We start from the raw sequence: 21043 nt of genomic DNA on the forward strand, positions 1-21043 counted from the left end.
TTCAATTTTTTTTGTTTTGTTTTTGCTTACAAGCCAAGGGTTAAGTGTATCTGATAGAAAATTCACATTCAACCAGCTGTCCTTAGTGATGAGAAAAAATAAATACACAATGGGAAAACCTGTCCCATGCCATATGACAGATGGATGGATAGATAGCTTGTGGAGGCAAAGCTGTTTTTGGTTAAGTAGACAATTTTAAGCTCTTCATATGGTTTTGATTGTTTCAAAGGTTCACATGATCACCTATTTGTCAAGGTCCTGGCAGTGCTGAGTTGATATTTTCCAGGAAGTTATTTTCTGTGTATAGATACCTATGGTCACCTGTTTTATTTTTCTTTAAATTCTGGCACTTATGATTATTAAACATTAAGAAGACAATCTCTTACTTACCAAATATATGCAATGGCCTAATACACAAAGAGAGAACAGTATTTTCCCAGAACAAAAGCTAACATTTTAACTTAACTAGGAATGTTAAAACTAAAAAAAAAAAAAAAAAAAAAAAAAAAGCGTATATCCTTTATGAAGAACTTGCCACGTTTCCCAATCCTTGATATTTACATAAATTATCTCAAATGTTTAAAAGATTCCTGCATGGCATAGCATAACAATAGTGATTTTGTAGATGAGGAAATTAGCATTTCTAAAGGTTGAATAAACTTCACATCTGTAAATCTCACAGCTATTAAGTGGCAGAATCTGGATTCAAATATTCTTCTATCTGATTTTGCTCAATTGCTGTAGGATGGCACAGGCACAGGAAGCAGAAACACCAACTTCTGAGGAATTTGGTGGATTAAATTGAAGCATATACAACCATTCTTAAACAGTAGCTGAATCTGATTTTGCTTTAATACAGTTATTCTTTTTTTGTTACTATATATCTCCTAATTTAATATTTATATAAATCATTTGATAAGCAGTATTATTTTTCATTTAATGTGATAATCTTGTTTCCAGAGATAATTAATCTTCTGGTCATCATCTGAAAGTAAACAAAATGAACATCGAACCTAGAAGACATGGTCTTCTAATCACTAGATTTTTCCACTAAATTAAAATTATTGTAAGTTGCTTGAATAGCAGTTTAATTTTCACCTTAAAAGCCTTTCTATGTCTGTTTTCTTTCTTTTATATATTTACCCCATTTACTCAGAACTGGCATCAGGCAAATTGTAAAATATAGAAGTTTCTATTTCAGGGTCTTCTCTCTCTTGCCAGTATCCTTTCGCCTTTAACTTGTTTTTTTACTCATTTTTCCAAAGCTCTATTCTATTTCTTGTTTCATTCCAACTAGTCGACCGAGATGATCCTTGATAAAAGATTAAGGTTGTGCATCTCCCAGGAGTATTTACATTTTAATGGGGATCTCTTGCCAATCAAAAAAACCTCCAAGATGCAGAGGAATGAATTCTAAAGGTACAGGCATGAGAGATATTTTTAGATAGGAGCATCTGGCTTGCCCCTCTAATCACATCCCGTAAGCTGCCTACTCCATTTATTTGTAAGACCTTGGCTTTGCTGTTTACAGTGAGAAGATTCCTGTAATTGCACATGCTTTTTCCAAGGTTTGAACCCTGTCTTAGAGATGGTGTGATACTCGTTCCTCCATGTTTATTTTCTCTCCTCCACATTTTTGATGACTGGAACAAATTCCAAAAGGCTTTTTAACGATGATGTAAGGCCTTGAACAAAATGAAAATCTGTTGTTTTAGCATATTTGGAAGAGAATAATTCAGCTGTCACAGGATGAAAGACTTGTCTGGAAGTGCCATCTTTTCTTTGCCGTGCTATCATGCACACCTAAAAGGGAAATACCATTTTGGATAAATGCTAGAATCCTCTTAGATATAAAGAAAAGAATGCATAATAAAGCACCCAAAAAGCTTTTGTCGCTTCACCTGCAGAACTCTCTCTTTAAAGCATATTTAGCCAAGCTTGTACGCCTACTTGTTTTATCAAATGAAAGAACTGAAAAGATTAAGAGAATTTTTTTTTTCCTTTTAAGCACTGATTTAGCATGTATGCTAGATTAAATCGTGTGCTCTCACGTAGTAATTTTCTATGCAAAAGTAGACACCCTACTGGGTAGTTTCAAACCTAAAATGCTGAATAATTTCCCCAAAGGTTCAGTAATTAAATGTGATGATAATGCGTTAAAAATGGAAAACAATTTAAGGAGGCTTTCAAATATATTCTTGTAATGAAGAAAGTTACAGAGACATCCTGAAAAACTTGGTCTTCATTTCGTCAATCAATTCATATCCTCATATTAGACTGCTGAGTTCAAGATTCCTTCTTGACAAAATGTTAACATTTGCCACTCATTTTGGTTTTTTATATGAAATTCTGTAGCTGTTTCCTGTTTTACAGCATTCATTGTTCCCTACATTCTGAGAATACTTTTGTATCATGGAGTTTACAATTAAAGATAAGCTTTTCAGTGCCATACTTATATATATATTTTTTTCTGTATCACTATACATATTCAAGAGTGAAGCAAAAAATAATAATAATAAGCATGAAAATCTGAACCCTAAATACAAATTCTGCATTCCAACCAACTTCTCAAGAGTAAGCATGACTAATTTTGAGGAGTGAAAAGGGAAGACAAAACTGTAATAGCTCATTTAGCAAACTGAAGTTTTTAAGAAGTCCCTAACCTCTATTTTGGTTGACCAGTTAATCATTAGTCATAAGCTATCTATTCAATTCCTGCTATATTCTACAAACTATACTGGCATGAACTGCATCTGTTTCTGACGTCCAAATAAATATTACCATTTATACAGTTTGAAGTCTGTGAATAACCTTCTACTATTTCCAAATGAACATGATGAACAGACCATTTCTCCAGAGTCCTAACTGGTGTCAATATCAATACTACACTCTGAGGCATACAACTGCAGTTTATGAAAGTATCTTTGAAAACTGCATGAGCCTCTGCACACTCACGTAAGTTGACAATGTCTTGTCAGTTTTACTTCCATATCGTCTCTCACATCATCCCCCCATTGCCCTTTAAAAAATTCTTTCTACCACATTCTATTTTCCTCTAGGTTAGATAGTTCCAATAACTACCTGATATTTCTCCCTTCATCCAGTGCCTCCTCTTCAGTTCATCCAACTCACTGAAGACAGATTCACCTTATTCAAAGAGATCTGACTGCTTCCCAGATAAAGCATAAACTTATTAGCCTGACCATGCATGATCCTGTACAATGTCACCCCCAACCTACCTTTCTTATCTTGTCCTGATTGTTTCCCTTAACATATCCAAGTTATTAGCAGAAATAAGTGATTTATTATTTCCTACAAAAATGATCTCATACTTCTCCAACGGTGGACAGGACAGGTGCTCATGCTGATTCAATGCCTTTGGTGTAGTCCTCTAATCTTTATTCACATCTGTCTCCATGAGGACTTTCCTACCCACACCCCCTTCTTCCACCAACAAACAGTAAAATAAGTTGTAGCAAGATGTCGCTCTTTGAATTCTTCAGGCTTTATCTTTACTTTTCCAGACAATAGTTTTCTGACTTGTATTGCAGTAATCTGTGTATTTGTCATAACCCTCATAATAAGGGGTATTTTTTGGAAAGAGAACATGATGATTATCAATTTATTTTTATAGAAAAGTTTATTTTTTACAGTAAAATTTACACTACAATCTTACTGTATCTGACATTTGGCTTCCTCAACTGTAAAAGAGGGGTAATAATTTGTTATTATATGGCTATTTTTAGTTAGATAACACTATGTGAAATTTCTTTAGCACAAATGTGTTTATTTTACCTCTCATTCTGGGGTGTCAGAGATAGAAATTGTATAGAATGAAAAGTTTCAAAGAATTGTCTGACCTTGTATATTCCAGCCATTGCAACCTGTCCTGCTGTTGTGCCAACCAGCTACACCTCAAAGAGATGCTTCATGGCACGACAAATTTGGAATTGAACACACCTGAATCTTATGCACTAAAGTCAATCTAGTTTAATTGGCCGGTTAACATTTTTTTATCCTTGTGCTAAAATGGGACTTCTAAAGTAAGTTTCTCTGTGTTTTAAAGTTAAGGAGCCTATTTGTGTTAAGGAAGAAAGATTTATAATGCAAACATAGTACATTTATTCAACATACATTTTGTATAAGGCATATGTACATTCATTTTGCAGAAGAACATCATATTCTGTGGGCTATTCTTGAAAATACATATTAACTATATATTACACCTTTTGGGACTAAAATTCTATTAGAATTTTTTTTTGTTTGTTTCTAAAATATATACAATTCATGATATGGTCAGAAATAGGTGAAAAGATAGTTTTGCCAAAAAATCCATAAAGCCTTTTGGGCTTTGAGAAGCCTAACATTCTTGGGTTCTCTAATTTTCAAAAGCTGTTATAATTTAGTATTACATGTTAATGGCCCTTGCCATGTTTTCCTACTTTACCATGATTACTGCCAAATACTTAGTACCATAATATGTACCATTTTTGTATATACTAGAAAATCCTTTCTAAAACATTAGTGATGAAATCTCGCTGTGTTGCCCATTCTGGTCTTGTACTCTTGGACTCAAGTGAGCCTCCCTCCTTGGCCTTGCAAAGTGTTGTGATTACAGGCATAAGCCACCATGCCCAGCCTTGTAAAATATTTTTAAGTGTGCAACTTGGATGCTATATATGCTCATAAATGTAAAGGTATGATAGTTTTTGCATTTTATGTTTTCAATATTATGTAATTATACTAATGTTTAATGAGTATCTATTTGTTCTCAGCTACTCAACACACTAATCATATTCCCTTTTGTAAGATTTCATAACTTTTTATTGGTGTTTATTTTAAATATTTTAAACAATAAAAATAGGCTAATGGCAAGCTCAGGCATCTCACAAAAGAAAGAAATATATATATAGTCAACAAAAATAAGAAGAGAAGTCATTAGTGACCAGATGAATGCATATCAAGGCCACAATTTGATGCTATTTTCATCCATTCAATGAGGAAATGTTACAATACCTGAAAATACCAAGTGTTGGAAAACTTTAGAGTTTTTTATATATATTATCAGTAGAAATGTAAATTGGTACCATTACTTTGAAAAATTTGTTACATTTTGAAACTACAATTCACATATCTCAAAACCTACCTAAGATACATACCCATGAGTATTTCTTACACATGTACACTGTAAAACACATACAAGAATGCTGGTATCTGTACTGTTAACAGTAATATAAACCTGTAATATGGGAAGGGAAGAAAAAGTGTCCACCTCATAAGAGAGTAGTTGAAAATAACTGTGATATATTTAATGAATGAAATATTTCACAAGAGTCCAAATGCAACAGTACTCAAAAGCATGGCTGCATCTTAACAATATAATTTTCAGAGAAAAAAAATATGTTTCAAGGGACTACATAGAACATGATTACATTTTTTTAAGTTAAAAGAAAAAAAAACCATTAAAATGTATGAATACAAATAGATAAAACTATATGAAAAAGTAAGTAATGGTATTTTAGGAGAGGAAAAAAAAATGCCTCTCTTTTACCCTTCTAGGTTCTTTGGCTGAGCTATAAATCAAGTTGACATAAGACAGGCTAATGGGGGAAAACAATTTTAACTATGTATGTATGCACAGAAGTACCACAAGAATATGGCACTCAAAGAAGGGCCAGATGATCAAAACTTATATAGTATGCTGCACTACAGAAAGAACTAGTTGCTTGGGGCTGCTGGGGGAGTATGGGGGAGACAAATTATGGGAAGATGAGGGAAAGTAAGGAATTGTGAATAAATGTTGCCTTTTTAGGCAGATAAGTCTCAGATGGTAAAAGTTGGCTCAGAGCAACATAGATACCTTTACTAATAGAAATTTCCTTTATAAATGTAAATTTTTTTTTATAAAAGGTAGCTTTCCAGAGCTACTTCTATGTCTGCAATTTCTCAAAATAATCAGCTAGAGATATTCAATATGCCAAAGAGGTTAATTTTGGAGTCCTGTATTCTGATATCCTGCAGTCAGGTTTTAGGGTAGTGTGTCCTGAGCCACAACAGAATAATCAAATCAGAATTTAGGTTGCTTATCTTAAATTGGAGTTTTGCTTATCTTAATTTGGAGTGTGGGAGGGATACAGTTAAATCACACACACACACACACGATTAGAAGATGGGCCTTAAATGTGCACCAGAAATAGGTATCCCAACAATGAATGATAAACTTACATTTGCCCATTCTACCACAGGCAGAGATGTGTGCACAACCTCAAACCTCCCCAGGTAAGGTTGGTTATCCACCAAATGTAGAGCATGAAGAAGTAAGCACAGCATAAAGTGTGTTTTCCAGAGGCAGCTGGCTTAAGAAAAGAGGACAGAATAGGAGGGATCAAACTTTTTAAGAAAAGAGGACAAAATGGGAGGGATCAAACTTTTCATGACCACATCCCCTTCCAAACTCTACACTCAGATAATTCTTAGCTCAGGTAAGAGCTTAGGAAATTTTCTGGGCCACAGTTTCCAGTTAAAAACTGAATAAGGTAAAGTAGAAAATATAGTTGGCATAGTACCTATTACAAATAATAATTCAATAGAAACCATTCAGTTGTTTTGTAGGAAGAACTAAGAAATGAGACAAGAAGCTGAAAATATTTACAAAAAATTGCATATTATACAAACTAGAGAACACTTTATCTCTTTATGCTAAATATGTTTTCTAAATTTTTCTTGTTTAAAGTTAAATAGATAGTTGCATGAAAGAAACAGAGATTTATTAGAAAAATATAGAACATTTATTGAAAATATATTTCGTACAAGAAATAAAGTGGGTCAGTTGTTAAAAAGCATTATGATTTTGAACTATGCCTAAATTATTTACAATAATTACTATAACCTATATATGCCTTGCACAAAACATGTTTGATAAATTGCTTAATGATTCTCAAAGTTATTTACTAATCATTATTTCATTTGATTCTCACAACAATGTTAAGTTATAGACATAGAATCATTATTATTCAAATCTGCCACTGAGAAAAATAAATTGCTACAATTTTAAGAGATATATCCAGGGTCATGCAGTTTGTATTTAGGAAGGCAAGGATTCAAAAAGTCACTTCATTGGTCTCCAAATCATACTTTTATCTTGTTTCAAGCAAGCTTTCTGGCCCATATTGGTGGCATCCAAAGCAACATATATCTATAGTCTCATTTTCCTCCTCCCCATGTCCACACAGATGAATTGCTTGAGGTTTTCTCATATCCCTAGATTGACAGAAAAATTACACTAAGGGATATTCCTTTTTCTGAATGCAAAGCACAAATACACATATCCTTTGAGTACAGGGAACGGTATCAATCATCAGGAGTCTCCAGAGAAAAGCTGTAACTTCACAAGTCTATAGTCAATTTGAAAAAGGGGTTTTCAAAACCTAGAGTAATTTTGTTTCAGTCTAATGGAGATCATTTTCATGTAATTTCAAATTTTCTAAGTTCAGTAAACCAAAAGTTTTGAGGAATTAGAATTACCACTAGAAAAATTATTGGGGATAGTGAAGTACAGAAATGTCAGTCCTCTGTGATTTCCACAAATCTTGATTACCTATGTAGAAAACTGGGGTGAAAAGTCCAAAGAGGTATAGTAATCTTTCATTGTCCTACTTGAAACAGACAACTGTGCCTAAAACTAAAATAGATCCAGCAATTTATTCCATGAAGGCACATAGGGAAAGGTAGATAGAAAAATGATAGAATGAATTATTAGAAATGGAGGGAGAACACATTTTATATTATAAGCCATTGTCTTTACATTTAATGTACATTTTCTATAGACAGCATATTAGTTAGGTATTGCTTTTTATTCATTATGGATGTCTCTGCCTTTTTATAGGGTTGTTGAGACAATTTACGTAACCGCTATTCTTCACAGCATTAGCTGTAAATCTGTTATCTTGCTGTTATCTATTTGCCCCATTTGTTCGTTTTTTTTGTTTTTTTCAGACTTATTTTGGATTATTTTATAATATGTTTTTATATTTATTGTTGGACTATTACCATGTATTTCATTTTTTAAAATTTGTATTGGTTGCTTTAGGGTAGCTCTGTAACTTACTACATTCTATCTACCAGTAATACTATAGTACATCTGCAACTTACTACTTTCTACCGACCAGTAATACTATATTCATTTATATATAATACAGAAATTTCACTACATTATAGTGAAATCACTACATTATAGTGATAGAGTATACTTTTATATCATAAATACTGTAAGTTCTAATTTTATAATCAGGAGCTCTTAAAAGTAAAATTGTATTTTATTTGCATTTTGGTGTAGTGAATCCACTGGTAATTACAGTATGCCCTTTACATATTTTTCCTACAAGTACATAAACCATGAAACTTCCCTTCAAGTATATATTATGAAAACAATATTTTTTCATAATTTGGACAGTTTGTTCATAAGCATCCTAAAGAGTAAAAGCAATGAATGTAGGAAAACACCTCCCCAGCAGCAGATAATATTTTTACCTTAAAACTATAACACAAGAAAAACAAGTAAGAGAAAAATGAATGACTCTGAATTTTTTTCCTATAGTTTGCTATTTGTCCTCTTTTTTGACATTTTTTACTTATTTAAGCTATTTTTACTCTGACATAATGTACTATGGAATTTTTATTAATTGGTAATTATGACCAATCTGATTTACAAAAAAGTAAACTTATTTTGGATGTCTATAGAAAAATTTTGTTTCTCAGAGTTTAACATACTGATTTTCATTTTCTTTAATTACAGTTTTGATACTCTTTATTATTCAAAAGTTAAACATGAGATATAGATTATACAAATTCATTTGAACAACAACTTAATAGGGATTAATAAGGTACTAAGATAATCAGAAATTAGAAAAAAAACCTTTTTTCTATATGCTGTTTAATCATCACCTCAAATTGCTCTCTATAAACACAGAAAATACTTACTGGTTCTCTGAAAAAATTACTGACTCACAACATGTTTTTGAACAGCAACAATGACAACAACAGCAACAAAGTATTACACTGCAGGGTGATTGTGAATAAGAACTCAGCTGACAAAATGACTCATTCATCAGGACGTAATTTAGAACAAGGTGTTAGGAAACAGTTGTATAAGTGCCTTCAAATTGATCCAGTTTTCATTAGAATATGAAAGCCAATGAATTGAAAATGGGACTCGAATGGAAAGAAAATCGGAATTAAAGCTTTTACACCAAGCGTTTAAGTTTCACACCTACTAAAGCATAAGTCAAATGGTATTATTTCTTGCCCGTTTTTACCTTCCTTACAAGCATTCTTATTCTCCACCTAGATCCAAATCTATATTATGCTGCATCAAAAAAACAAAATAATTTTTGAAATCCCAAACATGTAATGAACAGTCTTTTTACAGAATATCTGAAACATTGTTAAGGAATTATACATCAAATGGAAAAACTAAGTATTATAAAATAAAACACATAGACCTCTCTCATTCCCAAAGATGTTGATACACAGCTCTAGAAATAAATATTATCTGACAGCATACTAAATGCACCTGTACATTGAGCCTGTGTAGTCTTCCATCAGTTATTTTCATTCATAATTTTTAACTTGTCAGTTTTCCAGTTTTAATTTATTTAGATATATATACTTGAAGGCCGAGCATGGTGACTCACGCCTGTAATCCCGTCACTTTGGGAGGCTGAGAGGGGTGGATCACTTGAGGTCAGGAGTTCAAGACCAGCCCTGTCTCTACTAAAAATACAAAACTTGGCAGTGTATGATGGAAGGCATCTGTAATCCCAGCTACCTGGCAGGCCGAGGCAGGAGAATCACTTCAACCTGGGAGGTGGACAGAGGTTGCAGTGAGCAGAGATCACACCATTGCACCCTGGGCAACAGAGTGAGACTCCGTCGCACACAGACACACACACACACACACACACACACACACACACACACATATATATTTTAAAGTAACCTCATTTTTCTTCGAAATTTATTTAGTAAAAATTATCCTTTGGGATTCTTTCTTGTTTACATTAAGTAAACACGTTTGGAAAACATATACAGTTCAGAAAAACTATAATCTTTCATGGTTTTTAAATTGAACTTCATTCGATCCTAGAATCATGATTCTTCATTAATAAATACAACATATTTAAGGAAAAAATCATATTTAAGCAGTGTGTTTTTTAGTGATTGGCAGTGATATTTTGGTTTTACATGGAATCTTATACAGTATAGATTGCTCAAAGTATAGTTTTAATGACTCAACATTAAAATACAGAACAACCTGAAGAAAAAAAAAAACAAAAAAAAACATTGGGCCCACATACAAGCAAAATCCATCATCTTAGAGTAGTTAACTCATCAGATACTACTTGAATAAATAGATATGCCCTTTTAATATAAATATTCTAGTATTATATCTCAATACAAATGAATACACCGATAGACAATTCTGAAATTAAATTACATAATATAAACTAAATGCAATTTTTATAATTCTATTACAATAATTTTACTTGTGATATGTGTGCACATGTAAGTTCTTTTAAAATGATCTACATATATGAAGTTTGCCTGTAGACAGACAGACAAGCCAAAAATGTACACATATTACTCAAAAGCAAAACATGTTTCTATGAATTTAACAAAAACAATTCTCTGGCCTTCCCTCAGTCTTCCAGTGATGTTATGGTGATGGGCTTAAGATGAAAGAGTGGAGGGAAAAAGGTGAGAACTAAGAAGGAAATAAATTTCCTTTTTCTTTGTCTATAACATCAATGGCAGTGGTTTCTGCATGAAGATAGGAATTACTGATGAGAACATTGCAAACTCTAAATAACCATCACATGTAATGATTGCTTTTTGATTTGTGTGTGCTGCAGTTGTATACAGAGTTTGCCACAGCTTATTTCTTTCACCTGAATCCAGTCCACATCCTCCATTCAAAAAGAACTGTGGTGCAAGCATCATAGAAGTCTATAACTGAAACACTACAGCTATGTAATTCTATGGCTCTATTTTTCAAATAGTAATGTTTTATTTATTCTGGTATGTAATGTAAAGGAAATTATTCTGTTAAACTCAACTTTGTAACTATGAATATTTTTGTTAAAGAAGCCCTGTTGACGCCTTCTTCTTTTACTTTATCCTAATGATAACCAATTATGTCATTGTAATTGAACTCTTGTTCACCCATCAGTTATCTGTGGGAGTTAAGGCCAAGGTTTCTTAGTTTGAAAGACTAAAATGTCTGCTACTTATAGAAGTTGCTAAAATCTATTCTGAACCATAGGGAATGAACTCTTCTTTTAGAGCACTGTGGTGTAATCCACACACAGTTCTGGCCCATGAAAATGATTATTATGTATTTATTCAAACTAGGCATTAGGCATGTTAAAAGTAAAACTTCAGCTGAGTTAAATTTAAAGGAGTTTTACTGAGCAATGAATGATTCGTGAATTGGGCAACCCCCAGAATCACAGCAGATTCACAGAGACTCCAGGGGTGCCTCGTGGTCAGAATAAGTTTATAGACCCCCCCCCAAAAAAAAGGTAAAATGATGCACAGCAATTGGAAGTGAAGTACAGAAACAGTGAGATTGGTTAAGGCTCGGTGCTTGCCTTATTTGAACGCAGTTTAAACATTCAGCAGTCTAGGAGTGGTTGAAGTATGACCACTGGAACTGGTCAATACTCAGCCATTGTTACAAGTGATATACTACTAAGTTAGGTTTTCGACTTTGTCTGACTATTAAGTTAGGTTACAATTCATCCACAAGGACTCAAATATGGAAGTAAGTATGGAGGCCTACTCAGGTCATACTTAGTTTGCTTAAACAGGCATAAAGTAGTGAACTCCCAATACAGATTCTGCCCTTGTGGAGCTTAGAAACAAATTGTGGAGACAGGCAGTAATAAGAATAAAGAAGAAATATATAATTTCAAATAGTGATACATACGATGCAGATAGAGAAATCTGATCCCAGTTTTCTATTCTCCATGTAACAACTAACTAAGAACATGCTGTTTAGAATTTGTCACCCAACATGATGGTATAATTGCATTAAATTTTTTCTTCCAGCAATTTGGTTAAATATGCCTTTAAAAGAATTAAAGCTTTCTAAAAATAGCTCTTAATTGTTCCTTGCAAAGATCTAGATCGAGTTTTTGGACTCAAATATTAATTGGAAAACAAAAAAATCTGAATCTCAGAAAAATACTACAAACTTTCAAATTAGAAAATGGTTACAATTGACAAGTATAGATCCCTGATGTTAAGCTGTAACTTGCATTATACTTAAAAAATACTCCAAATGAGATTGATTGAGTCTGCTAACACCTCAAAGCATAACCTGCATAAGATATTTAAGAGAAAATTGGTATTATTTTAGACCCAAAGAAATGCCTATCAATTTTAATTTTGCAAAATATATTTTATTTTGTTTGTTTTGTTTTTGAGACAGAGTCTCACTCTGTCACCAAGCTGAAGCACAGTAGTGCGATCTCAACTCACGGGAACCTCTGCCTCCCGGGTTCCAATGATCCTCCTCCCTCAGCCTCAGTAGCTGGAAATACAGACCCTCGCCACCATGTCCGGCTAATTTTTTATTTTTTATTTATTTTTTATTTTTTATCTTTAGTAGAGACGAGGTTTCACCATGTTGGTCAGGATGGTCTTGATCTCTTGACCTAGTGATCCGCCTGCCTCAGCCTTCCAAAGTACTGGGATTACAAGCATGACCCATGGCGCCCAGCAGCAAAATATATTCTATAACAAATACTTAAAAGGGTTGTTCTGTAACTAACTTTGTGACTAGTAGAACTATTTAATGATAATTTAACATGTATTTTTGTTTCCTTTAGTTTGAGCTAAGTATTCTTACTGTTTTGTGATTTCTCTGTTAAGTTCTATATTGTAATAAAAACAATGAACTTCCACTTGAACAACTATTATGGAATAATTATACACAAATTTCCCTTTGTATTATTGCACTAGAATTAATAGTAACTGTTCACTTAGGTGGAGCTTATTTCTTCAATTTATTTGCACAGTTTATCACTTTATTTCTATTTTTACAAGTTACACCTAGTACATTTCAGTAAAGATAGGGAAACACAGAGACCTTTGAGTTAAACTCAGTACCAACTTAAAATTTACTTTGCATACCTTAAGTGCTCAATTTTTCAAAGAATGAATGAGGCCAGGAATGGAAACTCATGCCTGTAATCCCAGCATTTTAAGGGGCTGAGGTGGGAGGATCCCTTGAGCCCAGGAATTCGAGACCTGCCTGGGCCAAACAGTGGGATCTCATCACTACAAAAATTAAGAAAATAGTCAGGCATGGTGGTGCATACTCAGGAGGCTGAGGCGAAAGGAATGCTTGAGCCCCGGATGTCGAGACTGCAGTGAATCATGATGGCGCCACTGCACTTTAGCCTGGGAGAGAGTGAGACCCTGTCTCCAAAAAATATTAATAATTAATATTAAAATGAACGAATTCGTGAAGTGTAAAAATGCAAACACATGGAAATTGAATACAATGGGAGAAGGAAATGTTTTCTTCATAAAATATTCACTAACATTTTCTCAGCATACAACTATTCTGCTTTTTGCTTTATCTGCTTTTTGTTCTTATGCTTCATGGTTTTTTTTTTTTTTTTTTTTTTTTGACACGGAGTTTCACTCTTGTCACCCAGGCTGGAGTGCAATGGCGCTATCTTGGCTCACTGCAACCTCCAGTTCCCGGGTTCAAGTGATTCTCCTGTCTCAGCCTCCCAAGTAGCTGGGATTACAGGAGCCCGACACAACGCCCAGCTAATTTTTTGTGTTTTTACTAGAGACGGGGTTTCAGGGTTTCACCATGGTGGCCAGGCTGTTCTTGAACTCCTGACCTGAGGTGGTCCGCCTGCCTCGGCCTCCCAAAGTGCTGGGATTACAAATGTGAGTCACCACTCCTGGGCGAGGTTTTGCATTTTTCTTAGGTGGTAGAGATTGGTGAAGATGATTGAATAAGAATCAGCTTATTTAAATAACTACAATGCCATATTGTCAAGTCATTCTGCTGAGTCAACGCTGATTCACTGGGAAACATTTAGTGGGGGTCATTTGCTTGTCCAGTAGCAAGGCAGGCAGTAGGCAGATAGACTGCAGGTATGATGAGTGTATTTGTCAGCATGATTTGTGTTTATATAAATGCCGACATTGAAAAATTGATTAATTTTGTTCAGCATGATTACACGTAAGTAGAGCTTTGTCTTTTTTTAGTTGGAACTCAGTGTTTCTTGTGCCCCCCCCGTACTTTTTTTTTTTTTTTTTTTTGCATAGCTTATGTTTTTATAAAATTATTGGATTCTAAGTGTTTCATATAAAAACAAATGTCATGCTCTGAGCTGTTTAATTAGAGCTGAGGCAAATTAATACAAATTTTCTAACTAATATTTACAGAATACAAGACACTTCACGGAGTTCTAAGATTTGATTGATGACACTTTTCCTTGCCTTGTTTGCCTGACGTTGAAACTGCTGAAGATCTAAATAGGAGAACTGAACATTTTGTCTTGACAGAAAAAGCAACAACTAAAAATATCTCTTACCCTAAGTAGAGTAAAGTACTTTGATAAATCTAATCTATGAACCAACTAGAACATTCTTATTCCCAATTTAGATACTGGGGTCTAATAAATCTGCTTTGCTATTGTAGCAATACCAAGTTTGAAGTTTTTCCTAGTGGGTGCCAAATTTGGCTGTATTTTTTGGATTATGAAAGAATACCAACTACAACACGATAATATATTCTGTTGACAAGTCGTCTTAATCTTTCCTATTGAGTTTTACAAAACAGTTACTTACCTTGTTCAGCTGAGAAATTGAGAAATTTATTTCCTCTAAACTGATTCTTTAATCATCTTTGTTGACAATGCTGAAAATATACTGATGTCATAGGTAAAAGACATTGTAGTTCCTAGATTATTAAGAAGAAAGTTCTTTATTAAAATAAGGCATTTGTTTTCTGACAGACTCAAATAACAGTAAGAAATCACATGTTCAGGAAACAAAGGGTAGGACCTAAAAAGGCAAAAATATTGTGTTGGTTTCCTATAACACTGAGTAGTATTAATATTATGGTTCACTGGGTAACAAAATATAAAGAGTGTCCAATACTTCTAAAATTTTTACTCTATAATTTAAATATGGACCTTAAACAGCTCAAAGAATAAGATTCTCAGAAACTGAGTACATTTAATTATCTTAACTATATATTAATATATTACATAATATATTTATAATTTATGTACAAAATGATGTTAATATTTTCTAAACAACTGGCTATTTTGTACATTTTTGGCACATTACTGAATATTCTAGAAGTATTTTAGTGAACATATTTTTACTCTCAATTATTCCACTGTGATTATACTGTATTCTGAATTTGTAATGTATAACTTAAAAGAGCTTCGCAAGTTCATTATATGATATACATGCACATATAAATACATATGTATGTATGATATATACATATATACATATATATGAGGATTTACACATTTAAGCCTAGAAAAAAATAGTTTTTTTTCCCCCAAAACTTTCAAAAGTGAATGATTCAGCTTCTTTTCTCACAAGTGGGAATTAAATAGGATATTTAATTAGCATATGCTACCCTTTAAACAATTTCTCTGGAGAAGTAATATTTTCAGAGTTTCTTTCTCCTATTTAGTTTTATTTGATTTTGCTGATATGAATTTTGAATATTCATCTGATTTGATGGTTATAGCAGAAATATTTCAGAAATCGCTTTGGAATTAAAGAACTATGGAGGACTCCACGAGTTCATTTCTTCAAAGTGATTTATGGCTGAAAGACAACAGAAAGGATGCTCCTGGCTTAGGCTGTTATTTTATGGCAGAAAAAACTGAGACACAGGAAACCTAAGTGAATATACTTTAATATTAAACACTTAGCAAGTGGCAGAGCCAAGATTTTTACTCAAGGCTTCTGAATCCTATGAATCAAAAGTGCCCTGGTACTCTTTCAAGTAAGCCAGATCATGAATTATTCTGTAAGGTATCCAGAAAGAGAGACTACACAATTTCCTTCCTGTTATGATCACAGGTACTAATGTTTGTATCCATTTGGCTACTGACTTTCCTCTCACTAATTTACCATATACTTCATTCATAATAATATAACTGTTTTATTCAAACACAAGGGAGAAAACACATACACCCCCACACACAAACATACATATATGCACTCTAGTACCTTATTTATTTCAGTCACTGTGAATATAAATTTTCTCAGCCACTCCATAGGACTTTGCAAGGTAAGTGTTTTGGGTGTCGGGGGTGCCGATTGGTAACCATATTGCCATTTCTGGGAAATCTTCACAAGCATTGAAATGATTAATAATACTAAACTAGAGTACACTTAGTTTAAGGGAATCAATGGCTGATGATATCGGGTGTTAAGGGCTTGACACAGGCAACCTACGGATAAACCTGTGGAACAGAAAAGTCATAAGAGCTGCTTGCTGCTTCCTACTCTTGAGAACACTGGAACTACAATGCATTAGAAATTCTATGAGTGATAGCATTTGTATCTTTGACTTCCTTCCCCCCCACCATTTTCAAACATCATTCACTTCAGAATAAAATTAAACAAGTTATATTTCTTTCCTACATCAATCACATTAATTTACACTTTCCTGAGGATACAGCATAAATCTTCTGATTGGCCAAATAATTTATTTTTTTGGAGACTCCTCAACCATATATTTATAAATCACTGAGTAGGGTGAGTTGATTAGGGATGAATTCATTTTATTCTCATTCTTAATATATTGTTTGTAATGGAGATCCCATGTAGTCTGAGAATACTTTTACATTTTTAATTTTTTACTATAATATGGCTAGCTCATCTTTGAATGTTAAATGAACAAGGCAGAAAAAGGTGACATATATAAATGGAATTGAACTCATAAATAAAAATACATAACATTCTATTTATAAATAATGCAGATTTTACAAAGCTCTAAGCTGATTCCTTTTTTGAAGTAAGTAGGGTGGGGATAGTAGTTCAGTGAGCTGCAGTCAACAAAACAGAGTTGGAAAACATTAGTTGATGTGGACAGAAAAGATAGGTTTCCCTTTTGACAATTTAAAAACCCTGAGCACATTCAGTGTGTGCTGCCACTTAATGCATTGTTCAAGTATTTCCTGCACATCCAATTTTTATGAGAACCTTAAAAGGCTTCTGGTAGACAGTTTAATCACATTTCCTTTCACCACTTGTATGTTTGCTTCTTATATGGAGGTCATTGTCATAAAAAGGAAATTTGTTTGGTTTCCCAGTGTGCCTTCTCATTTTAATTTTTTTTCAGTGGGGGCAGAGAATGTGGAGACCTACAAAAAATTACATTAAAAGAGGTAACATTGATGCCATTATGCTATTGCTTGTTTTTTTCCAGATGCAAGCTACCATTAATATGTGCAAAATACATTTTTGTATGTCTCTAGACTTGGTTCCACCTTCTTCCCTCCCCTCCAAAGGAATTAATCACCATGATCATTAATAGATGAATGGCAACAGGACAATTGTTCATAATCCCTACAATATATGTGTAGTCAGATGAAGTAATCTTATAAAAATGGTTTCATAAAATTTTCATGCTCATACTTCTTCAACGGTTTTTATACCAGATATCCTATATTTATAGATGAAAGGCAATATGTAATGCAAACAAAGCTCTGAAATGGAAAACCAAGCAGCATCCTCTCTAGCTTCCTTTTCCACCTGTAAATAATCTTTAGTTGAAGATTTCACCACTGCTGTCACTGACAGGGCATAGGAAAGTACTAGATCAAAATTACTCTTTTAGAGTATATTTTATAACAGGAACAATAGAGGAAATAAATTTTGGTCATTTTGTAAAAACTGCACAAAACGATCTTTAAGGTCACAATTGGTGTTACAGTTTTGAATGATTGTCATCTTTGAATGAAAACAGAATGATAAATAGAATTACCTTAATAAAATAAAAGTGCATAGAACATTGGTTTGAGGTAGTAATCTCAAAGTCTCTGCAGGGCTAGATCCTATCATAGGAATATCTTTCAGACAAAAAGACCACATCTCCATTTTATGAGATGAATGCTGGTTTCTTATTAACATAGATAATCAGAAGGCAGAGACAAAATTCTCTAACAGATAACTACCAATTAGTAGTATGAGAATACGAGCCTGACTTTGTCACTAGGACTAGATTATAGATCACTGGAGAGCTTGGAAGAGCTCAATATCTCTTTCAGTTTTCTATTTATTTTACTGCCAGGAATTACAAAGATCTTTGCATGGTACACTTTATATGAAAATTCAGTCTCACTGTGTCCCTCAGTATCTCCCAACATTTTCCTTATGAAGGCTAGATAAGATTTGTAAAATATGCAATGCAGTTACGGATGCATTCCAAAAAATACACCACTATCTTTTATCATGGGAATGAGTGTTTTTGTGTACAAATTATTATGGTAGAGAACACAATTTTTTAAAAATTTAGTAAGTCAGCCAGGTGCAGTAACTCACGCCTGTAATCCCAGCACTTTGGGAGACTGAGGCGGGTGGATCACCCGAGGTCTGGAGTTCAAGACCAGTCTGACCAACATGCTGAAACCCCATCTGTACTTAAAATACAAAAATTAGCTGGGTGTGGTGGCACATGCCTGTAATCCCAGCTACTCTGGAGGCTGAGGCAGGATAACTGCTAGAACCCAGGAGGTGGAGGTTGCATTGAACTGAGATCATGCCATTGCACTCAAGCCTGGGCAACAAGAGTGGAACTCCATCTCAAAAAAACATAAAAAATTAAAAATTAAAAAAATTGATAAGCTTCAAGTTATAAGGCCACCAAATATGAAAGAATATCATAATAAAATAAGAAATCTAGTAAAAAGGATTTTATAAGAGCATAAAAATTTATTCTGTGTAAATTGACTAAAATATTTTATAATTATAATTTTGATAGCATAAGTTTCTATGTTTTCGTGTATAATTTTAAAGAGGAAAAATGAAGACATGTTTCCATTTTGCTAAAAAGTTATCAATTTAAAGGTAAATACATTTCAAAGAACATATTTTTTTCCTGTAACATATGCATTCTGTATCAAAGTTATTCTCTGTCCAAAAAGCATTTTTCAGCATTGCAGATGGAGTCAAGAGATTTTTTAAATAACTGTACCAGTCATGACTATGAAAGTATAGTCCTACTTCACCTTGATATGGAAAGTTTATTAACTGGAAACATAAAGTCATTTTTTCCCTCGTTATGTCTGTCTTAGTCTGTTCAGACTGCTATAACAAACTACCTTAGATTGGGTAATTTATAAAAAATAGAAATGTATTTCTCACAGTTGTGGAGGCTCGGAGGTTCAAATTTAAGACACTAGTAATATCTGGTTGAGGGCCTGCTTCCTAGATCAGACATGGTGACTTCTTGCTGGGTCCTTGCATGGTAGAGGGGCAAACATGCAGCATTCAGCTCTCTTTTATAAGGGCACTAATCCCATTCATAGGGGATCGGCCTTTATGACCTAATCACCTCCTAATGGGCTCCTCTCTTAACACTGCTGCACTGGGCCTTAGTTTTCAATGTATGAATTTGGGAGAACACAAACCTTCAGACTATAGTGATGTGTAATGTGGTTTTAGATGATTTCCTAGGTATTTCGAGCTTCCATTTTCACATCACAAAAGTGGGAATAATACTGTACACCTTGTGTATTGTTGTGAGACATGAAATTCCATATTAAGAGCCAGACAGAATAGAGTGTCTGAACCTTGTGCTAAATAATGCTAGAAGTTAGTACTATCTTCATCATCATGACCCCACCCTGTTATTAAGATAGAAGCCAGTCAAGTCTCCTTTAACTTGGAGAAAAATCAGAATATTTCTCTTTTATATTTTATATTAAAAATAAGAAAATTGAGACCCTAGTAGCTGACCTTCTAAGCCAGGCAGCAAGTGTGTAGCAAACTGGGAAGGAACCCATAGCTCATGACACCCAGTGTAGTGTTCTTTCCACTTGATTACCTTCAGAGAGAAGAAATATGTTAAATGTGTCTTTCCTAAAATTTTCCACCCTTACTCTGGTTGTGGCAGGGATGCAGAGAGAGGGATATGAGTTCAAAAAGGACCTCAAATTAATTAGTTTTATTTGATCAATGGTGATTACTTTGTCTACTTATTTTCCAGCTCACAAATGTGTATTCAATTCAGTAGGGGTTATGGGCAGAATTGTGTTTCCCCAAAATTAATATGTCCAAGTTTTGACCCCAAGTACCTCAGAAGCTGATTGTATTTGGAGACAGGATCTTTAACAAGGAAAACGATAATGAGGTCACTGGAGTGGGGCCTAATCCAACATGACTGGTGTCCTTATAAGAAGAGATTAGTACACAGACACTCATGGAGGGAAGAACATGTAAAGAAAAAGAAAGAAGAGAGCTGGATCTATAAGCCAAGGAGAAAGAGGACTCAGAAGAATCCAGCCCTGTCTACACCTCATTCTCAGATTTCTAGCCTCTAGCATAGTGAGAAAATAAATTACCAGAGTTTTCTTTGTTTTTGTTTTTAACTTTAATTTTAAATTCAAGGGTTCATGTGCAGGTTTGTTACATAAGTAAACTTGTGTCATGGGGTTTGTTGTGCAGATTTAATCACTCAGATATTAAACCTTGTACCCATTAGATATTTTTCACGAACGTCTCCCTCCTCCTCCTCCTATCCTCCACCCTCCAATAGGCCCCAGTGTGTGTTGTTCGCCTCTATGTGTCATCATTAACTCCCACTTACAAGTGAAAACATGTGGTATTTGGTTTTCTTTTCCTGTGTTAGTTTGTTAAGGATAAGGGCCTTTTGCTCCACCCATGTCCCTGCAAAGATCATGATCTTATTCATTTTTATTTTATTTTATTTTATTTTTTTATTTTTTTTTTTTAAGCCACCGGTCTGTGGGACTTCATT

General features: G+C 33.8%; 1 protein-coding gene and 1 long non-coding RNA gene across 11 annotated transcripts in view; one reads left to right on the forward strand and one right to left on the reverse strand.

Moving 5' to 3' along the window:
- The window catches only part of LOC105489946 (protocadherin 9), a 944009-nt gene that overhangs the window by 282510 nt on the left and 640456 nt on the right, over window positions 1–21043 (forward strand). The gene's annotated exons all lie outside the window — the stretch shown is intronic.
- Window positions 1513–19565, reverse strand: LOC139359182 (uncharacterized). Of its 2 annotated transcripts, none has more exons than XR_011615019.1 (3): window positions 19429–19564; window positions 14878–14989; window positions 1513–1803 (listed from the first exon to the last, which is right to left on the reverse strand). It is a non-coding gene; the product is annotated as an uncharacterized lncRNA (long non-coding RNA). The 2 variants fall into 2 exon arrangements; XR_011615020.1 differs by lacking the exon at window positions 1513–1803 and adding an exon at window positions 7038–7260 and having other exon boundaries at window positions 19429–19565.

The sequence above is a fragment of the Macaca nemestrina genome, chromosome 16 (assembly GCF_043159975.1).
Source record: "Macaca nemestrina isolate mMacNem1 chromosome 16, mMacNem.hap1, whole genome shotgun sequence".
In the NCBI taxonomy this organism is placed as follows: Eukaryota; Metazoa; Chordata; class Mammalia; order Primates; family Cercopithecidae; genus Macaca; species Macaca nemestrina.